General features: G+C 49.5%; 1 long non-coding RNA gene across 1 annotated transcript; it reads left to right on the top strand.

The window, feature by feature from the left end:
* Positions 1–7,145: 7,145 nt before the first annotated feature.
* On the top strand, positions 7,146–7,491 carry LOC311097588. The gene is made up of 2 exons (XR_014609285.1): positions 7,146–7,227; positions 7,406–7,491. It is a non-coding gene; the product is annotated as an uncharacterized lncRNA (long non-coding RNA).

Below are 7,491 nucleotides of genomic sequence, written 5' to 3'. Positions count from 1 at the left end.
AATAAGACGATTTATAGGAAATCAACAGCATGGTAAATAAAAAAAGGATTTATATACACATATATAATGTGTGTGTGTGTGTGTGTGTGTGAGAGAACGATCAAATAGGAAAAATTACGCATGTAAGTTCAAAGTGGAGGCTTAGAATAGACCCTATACTTAAAATCACTTTTTTTTTCCTTCTTGGACAACCAACCAATCACAGTCTTCAAAAGATTGTGTCACACATAGCAACGGGGTCAACCCTGCCTCCTTACTAAGATAAAAGTTTTTGTATTTTCCTTACTCAGAGTTGCTCTCAGATCGGTCCCGAATCGCTCTTAAGCTAAGACTCCTACATAAAAGTTTTTAAGCTAAATTAAGAGTTTTCTGAGAGGATTCTTAGAATCTTTATGAATACGGGCCCAGGAGTCTTCAGAAGTACTAACATACGAGAATAAGATTTTAACTCCAATAGGTGGGATGTAAATGTCCTGATCATCTGGTTAGGCTTAATTTTTTTGTGATGACCGGCTGACTTTACATATTTACATTACAAAACGGTTGTATGACATGGTTCATGTTCGTTTATCATAATATGATCAATAATTACAATACATTTGATCTTCTTGCTGTTCTTGTTGTCATCCTCTTACACCTGAAAGAAAAATCAGATTTAGTTGATCTGCAGTGTGTGTCAGTCTGAGTTTTTGATTGCGATCACGTCACCTTAATCACAGCAGAACATGATCACGTCATTGAGAGCGGTGTCGTCTCCACTTCCCTGTGGCGCTTCTACCAGTGTCTGTATGCCACAGATTCCTCTTCCCGAAAAGGCTTGGCTCCAGTCGCCCCATTTGCCCCAGTCTGTGCCGTCACCTTCCAGGAAATCAGTTGAACCTGTAGAACTGCATTTGAACCTGGAAAAAATTCAGATGTGACAATATTTTGATAAATAAAATATGTAATTGTGCTGTTGGATTGAATGTCAGTCACATGATCCCCTGCAGCCGACGGCCTAATCACTGCAATCTTGAACAGCAGCACGACTGCGAGTGTGATATTAACTAAACTATTGACTGAGGAAAACTGAGTCCTTAAATAGCTAAATAAACCCAGGATGGGTAAGAGATGGTGTAAGAAGTATACACTGGTGCTAAATGTTATAACATCTTATCCACACACACACACACACTCGCCTGATGTTGTTTGCGGCTGTATCATCTCCGTCTCCTTGGGAAGATTCAACTCTCTGCTGGAAAACGTCTCGGGTTACGACTGTAACCCTCGTTCCCTGAGAAGGGAACGAGACGCTGCGTCGAGAATCGACACATTGGGGAACGCCTTCAGCGTGACGCGTCTGAAGCCTGTATGGAACTAGTCCAATCTTGATTGGTGTAACGTGATGACGTCACTCGTGACGTTGCATGTGACGGTGAAGCGGAAGCTATAAAAAGGAGACCGGAACATAACAGCGCTAGCTTTCAATTGGTCGAAGCAAGTCGTTCTCAGGAGCGCGAAAGTGTGGCCGAGGGACGCAGCGTCTCGTTCCCTTCTCAGGGAACGAGGGTTACAGTCGTAACCCGAGACGTTCCCTTTCGAGGGAACTCGCGCTGCGTCGAGAATCGACACATTGGGGAACGAAATGCCCACTGCGCCACACTGAGAGAGTACGCCCTAGTATGAATTAATCTGGCATACTCAAGACGAGAGAACCCGTGAACCCGGTGTAGAGGGCAGATCCAAACTGTAGTGTTTTAAAAAGGTGTGAGGGGAAGCCCAGCCTGCAGCATCACAGACCTCTTGGAGGGAAACTCCCGCTAGCAGAGCCTTAGAGGAAGCCACCCCTCTAGTGGAGTGGGCTTTTATCGCTAGAGGTGAAGGCAAACCACGCACCTCGTAAGCTGAAGAAATTGTTTCCACTATCCATCTGCTAATAGTTTGTTTTGAAGCAGGTGATCCCTTCCTTGGGGACCCAAAGCACACAAGTAGTTGGTCCGACTTCCTCCAACCCGAAGTTCTTTGTACATAGATTTCCAGGGCCCGGATCGGGCATAATAGATGTAATTTAGCTTGCTCATCCGACACATGCGGTGGAGGATGAAAGGCCTGGAGAATAATGGAGCGTGCCACATTAGACGGTACCTTAGGCACATAACCAGATCTAGGGTGGAGAATAGCTTTTACTCTGCCAGGAGCGAACTCCAGGCAGGAAGGAGCGACAGATAGAGCCTGCAGGTCCCCTACTCTTTTTAGGGACGTGATGGCGAGCAGGAACGCTACTTTAGCAGACATAAATTTCTCCGACACCTCATCCAAAGGTTCAAAGGGTGCCACAGATAATCCCTCAAGAACCACTGTCAGGTCCCACGTGGGGACCCTAGACTGAATGACAGGCCTCATCCTCCTAACTCCACGAAGGAAACGTACTATAAGTGGGTGTCTCCCCAAAGTGCCCACCCCTAAAGGCGTGTGGAAGGCAGCTAAGGCCGCCACATAGACCTTAAGCGTGGACGGGGAGAGTCCGTCCGAGAAACGACTCTGAAGGAACTCCAGCACTGAAGCCACCGGGCAGTTAACTGGGTCCACTTGATGTTCTCTGCACCATAAAGTGAAAACATTCCATTTCAACATATACAGTTTCCTCGTGGAGGGGGCTCTAGAGTTTAAAATGGTCTCGACAACCTCGGTTGAGAGACCGGCATTTAAGAGTTGGTCCCCCTCAGGGGCCAAACCCACAGCTTCCATAGCTCTGGTTGAGGGTGGAAAATCGTGCCCTCGGCCTGAGACAGAAGGTCTTTCCTGATCGGAATTTGCCACGGACGACCTGCTAGGAGAACCATAATGTCCGAGAACCACACTCGGGCCGGCCAGTACGGGGCTACTAGGAGCAGACTGATCCCGTACCGCCGGACCCTCTCTAGAACCCCTGGGAGCAGAGCAACCGGGGGAAATGCGTACAGACGAAGCCTCGGCCACGTCTGTACCATGGCATCCAGTCCGAGAGGAGCTGGAAGCGTGAGGGAGTACCAGAGTGGACAGTGGGTGTTCTCTTGAGAGGCGAACAGGTCCACTTCCGCCTGACCAAATTCCCTCCATATCAACTCCACCACCTCGGGGTGGAGTCTCCATTCCCCGGGCCTCAGCCCCTGCCTCGACAGGATGTCTGCTCCCACATTGCTGTCCCCAGGGATAAACATCGCCCTGAGTGAAAGAAGTTTCCCCTGGGCCCATAGAAGAACCTGATGCGCCAGTCTGCACAGAGGGCGCGATCTCAGGCCCCCCTGACGATTTATATATGACACCACCGACATATTGTCTGTTCGTACTAGAACATGATGGCCTCTGAGATCCGGAAGGAAATGTCTGAGGGCCAGACACACTGCCATCATCTCCAAGCAATTGATGTGCCAAGAAAGATGATGTTCCTTCCAAATACCTCTGGTGTAGCGGCCTTCCATTACCGCACCCCAGCCTGTGAGGGAGGCATCCGTGGTTAGAATCTTTCTCTGACACGGTGCCCCCAACACAGGACCTAGGGACAGGAACCCTGGTTTCTTCCACATGACCAAAGAACGAAGGCATCTGCGCGTTACCTTGATCGTGCGAAAAGGGTTGCCCCTCGGGGAAAACCCTCTGGTCCTGAGCCACCACTGCAGGGCCCTCATGTACAGCAGGCCAAAAGGGATCACGTTGGACGCTGCTGCCATAAGGCCCAACACCCTCTGAAAGTGTTTGACAGTGATGGCCTGGCCTAGCTTGAGACTCGTTACTGTGTTCAAGATAGTATCTATCCGAGCAGGAGACAACTGTGCCCGCATCGTGATAGAATCCCACACTACCCCCAGGAAAGTGGTTCTCTGTAGAGGAATTAAAGAACTTTTCTTGGCATTGAGTCTTAACCCTAAGCACCTTAAATGGTTCAGAACAACATCTCGATGTTGAACCGCCATTTCTACTGACTGTGCCAAAATGAGCCAGTCGTCGATATAATTGAGGATGCGAATGCCTTGAAGTCTCAGAGGAGCAAGGGCCGCATCCATGCATTTCGTGAAGGTGCGAGGAGACAGTGCTAGGCCGAAAGGAAGAACTCTGTATTGATACGCCTTTCCCCCGAAAGCGAATCTTAGGAACTTCCTGTGTTGAGGAAGGATGGAAATATGGAAGTAAGCATCTTTCAGATCTATTGTGACAAACCAGTCCTCGGACCTGATCTGACTCACGATAAGAGGTATAGTCAACATCTTGAACCTGTATCTCCTCAGAGACCGGTTCAATACCCTTAGATCTATTATGGGCCGTAACCCCCCATCCTTTTTGGGAACTATAAAGTACCGACTGTAGAACCCGGCTTCCCTTTCCTGAAGAGGAACCTCCTCTATGGCCTCCTTTGCTAAGAGGGACTGAACCTCTTGCTCCATAACCTGACCCTGCTCTGGGCTGACCAGTGTGTGAACCACCCCACTGAATCTTGGTGGACGATACTCGAACTGAATTCTGTACCCCTTTTCCACTGTACGCAGGACCCACTGAGATATATTTTGAAGACCCTTCCAGGTGTCTAAATAATCTACTAGGGGGATCAGTCTCTCGGGACTGACCTCGGGTGTTGTAATTGAAATATCGGTGACCTGAAGCATTGGTTTGGCAGGAACTAACCGACATAATTTTATTGCAGGCCTCGTGAGAGGGAACGCAACCGACAGAGCCGCATCGTTTTCGGGCGGACACTGCGATTTGCGTTCGCTGAAAACCGATGTGTCCCGAAGCGCACGTAGCGGCGGGAAGCACAAATCGATTTCCTGAGGGCTCCGTGAAGGAGCTTGATGTTGTAGCTCTATCACGGGGGAGACCACCCTCAGAGGCCTGCGCAACGCGTCAGGGCCTCTTCGCCGAAGCCTTCCTAGCCTGAATGACAGTCCTCAGATCTGCCCTAGGCCCGGAAGACTTCGGCTGAGAGTGTTGCCCTCGGACCCAGACCTTCCTCGGGGGGGCACGAGAAGCAACACTCTCCTTCTGCTGCTGCAGGTGTGAGGAGCTGGCGGCTGCCTCAAGGGACTGCCCCCTGGCAGCAGACCCCTGAGACTTGGAACGACGGCGGGGGATAAGATGTTTCAGAGCGGCCGATTGTCGTTTCGTCTCCTGAAACCTCTCGACGACAGTGTTGACTGCGTCGCCGAAAAGGCCAGAAGACGAAATTGGGGCATCGAGGAGGAAAGCCCTGTCCTTCTCCCCGATACCCGACAGATTTAGCCATAGATGCCTCTCCGTGGCTACCATAGCTGCCATAGAGCGGCCAATGGCACGGGCCGTCTCTTTGGTAGCACGGAGAGACAAATCGACCGCTCTACGCATCTCCCGAATATCATCAAAGGAGACCTCCCCGCTCTCGTCCACTTCCTTTAGGAGGTCGGCCTGGTACGCCTGCAAAAGCCCCATCGTGTGCAGGCATGCACCAGCCCGACCTGCCGCCATATATGCCTTCCCAACAAGCGCCGAGGTGGTACGGCAGGGCTTGGAGGGAAGCGCCGGAGCTCTCAGGGACGATGCAGCATCGGGCGAGAGATGTGATGCAAAATTCTCTTCTACCCGTGGCATCGTCCCATAGCCCTTCTCTTTCGCCCCCACAATGCTAGAATATATATGTACATTGGGGCTTGATATACGAGAAGAGAAGGGCTTATTCCACGATCTCGACACCTCGGTGTGGAGATCGGGAAAAAATGGGAGAGACCGGCGTGAAGGTTGTGGCCGGGCTTGCAGGAAGCGCTCATCCAACATACTCTTTTTTGTCGCTTCCTGCTTATCTGGGGGCCATTCTAGATTTAATTTACCCACAGCCCGTGTCACAACCTCCAGCAACTCCTCAAAGGCAGGAGAAAGTGGTGATGGAGTTTCACTTTCTCCTGCCTCGATGTTCAAACTATCTGATCCCTCAGAACCAGATAATTCAAACATCGGGTCCTCCACGCGGGCGGAAGAAGCCGCTGGGCGGGCTTCCACCTCGCGAGCAGGACCGTGGGAACTGGCCGATGAATGTTGAGAAAGGGCCGCGGCCGTCTCAACATTCTCAGCCAGATCCTTTTGCGAACCCCATGAATGCAAGCGCCGCGCTGCCTCGACAGCCGCGGGACCTGATCCATGGGGAGCGCGGGCTTGGCCTGATTCATCGAACAGACCAAGCCGGGAGCGGAGCGTTCTCAGGGGCATTTGATCACAGTTTGCACAGACAGCGCCCTCGAGCGCTGCCCGTGCATGCTCCACTCCCAGACAAACAACACAGAGCACATGTGTGTCACCCTCGCTTAAATAACGTGGGCAAGGAGGCACACACGGTCTGAACTGCTTCTCTTTCTCCATCAATACCTTTTTACCGACAAACAACACCAAATAAGACACACAGTTTCACATATAACGCTTGCTGAAGAACAGAAAGCTAGCGCTGTTATGTTCCGGTCTCCTTTTTATAGCTTCCGCTTCACCGTCACATGCAACGTCACGAGTGACGTCATCACGTTACACCAATCAAGATTGGACTAGTTCCATACAGGCTTCAGACGCGTCACGCTGAAGGCGTTCCCCAATGTGTCGATTCTCGACGCAGCGCGAGTTCCCTCGAAAGGGAACTGTCAAGTATCCAGAATGACACCATTTGACATCTGTCCACTCACCCCAGCTGAAGAAAACACAAAAGGTTGCCTGTTATCTGTTGTGGACAGATGTCAAATGGTGTCCTTCTGGATACTTGACAGCTTTCCAGCTGAGAGTTGAATCTTCCCAAGGAGACGGAGATGATACGGCCGCAAACAACATCAAGTAAGTGTGTGATGCTATAAGATATAACATCTCTTACCCAGTGTAAACCTCTTACACCATCTCTTACCCATTTTGGTTTTATTTAGCTATTTAAGGACTCAGTTTTCCCCCATCAATAGTTTAGTTAATATCACACTCGCTGTTCCTGATTGTGATTGCTGCATGTGATCATGTCACTGGCATTCAATCCGACAGTGCAATAACGTATTTTATCATAATATTGTCACATCTGAATTTTTTCCAAGTTCACCTGCAGTGGAGGTTTTGTGCTGGAGGGTGACAGCACAAACTGGGGCAACTGGAGTCCAACGTGTGAAGGAAGAGGAATCTGCGGCATCAAGACCCTAATACTGACTGCAGATCTACTAAATCTGATTTTTCTTTCAGGTTTAAGAGGATGACAACAAGAACAGCAAGAAGATCAAATATATTGTAATTATTGATCATCATACTATGATAAACTAACATGAACCATGTCATACAACCGTTTTGTAATGTGAATCTGTAAAGTCAGCCGGTCATTATCACAAAATAAAGCCTAACCGGATGATCATGACATTTTGCATCCCGCCTATTATTGGAGTTGAAATTATTTAATTCTTTCTTGTAGGTTATTGATTCTTCTGAAGACTCCTGAACTTCTGCTGTCAGTCAAATGGTTGCCAGATATCAGCATTAAAGACTTTCTAAACAGAA

Source organism: Abramis brama (genome assembly GCF_963993115.1).
Source record: "Abramis brama genome assembly, chromosome: 15".
Lineage (NCBI taxonomy): Eukaryota > Metazoa > Chordata > Actinopteri > Cypriniformes > Leuciscidae > Abramis > Abramis brama.
The sequence above is the reverse complement of the archived record's forward strand: the minus strand, read 5'-3'. Positions and strand labels throughout refer to the sequence as shown.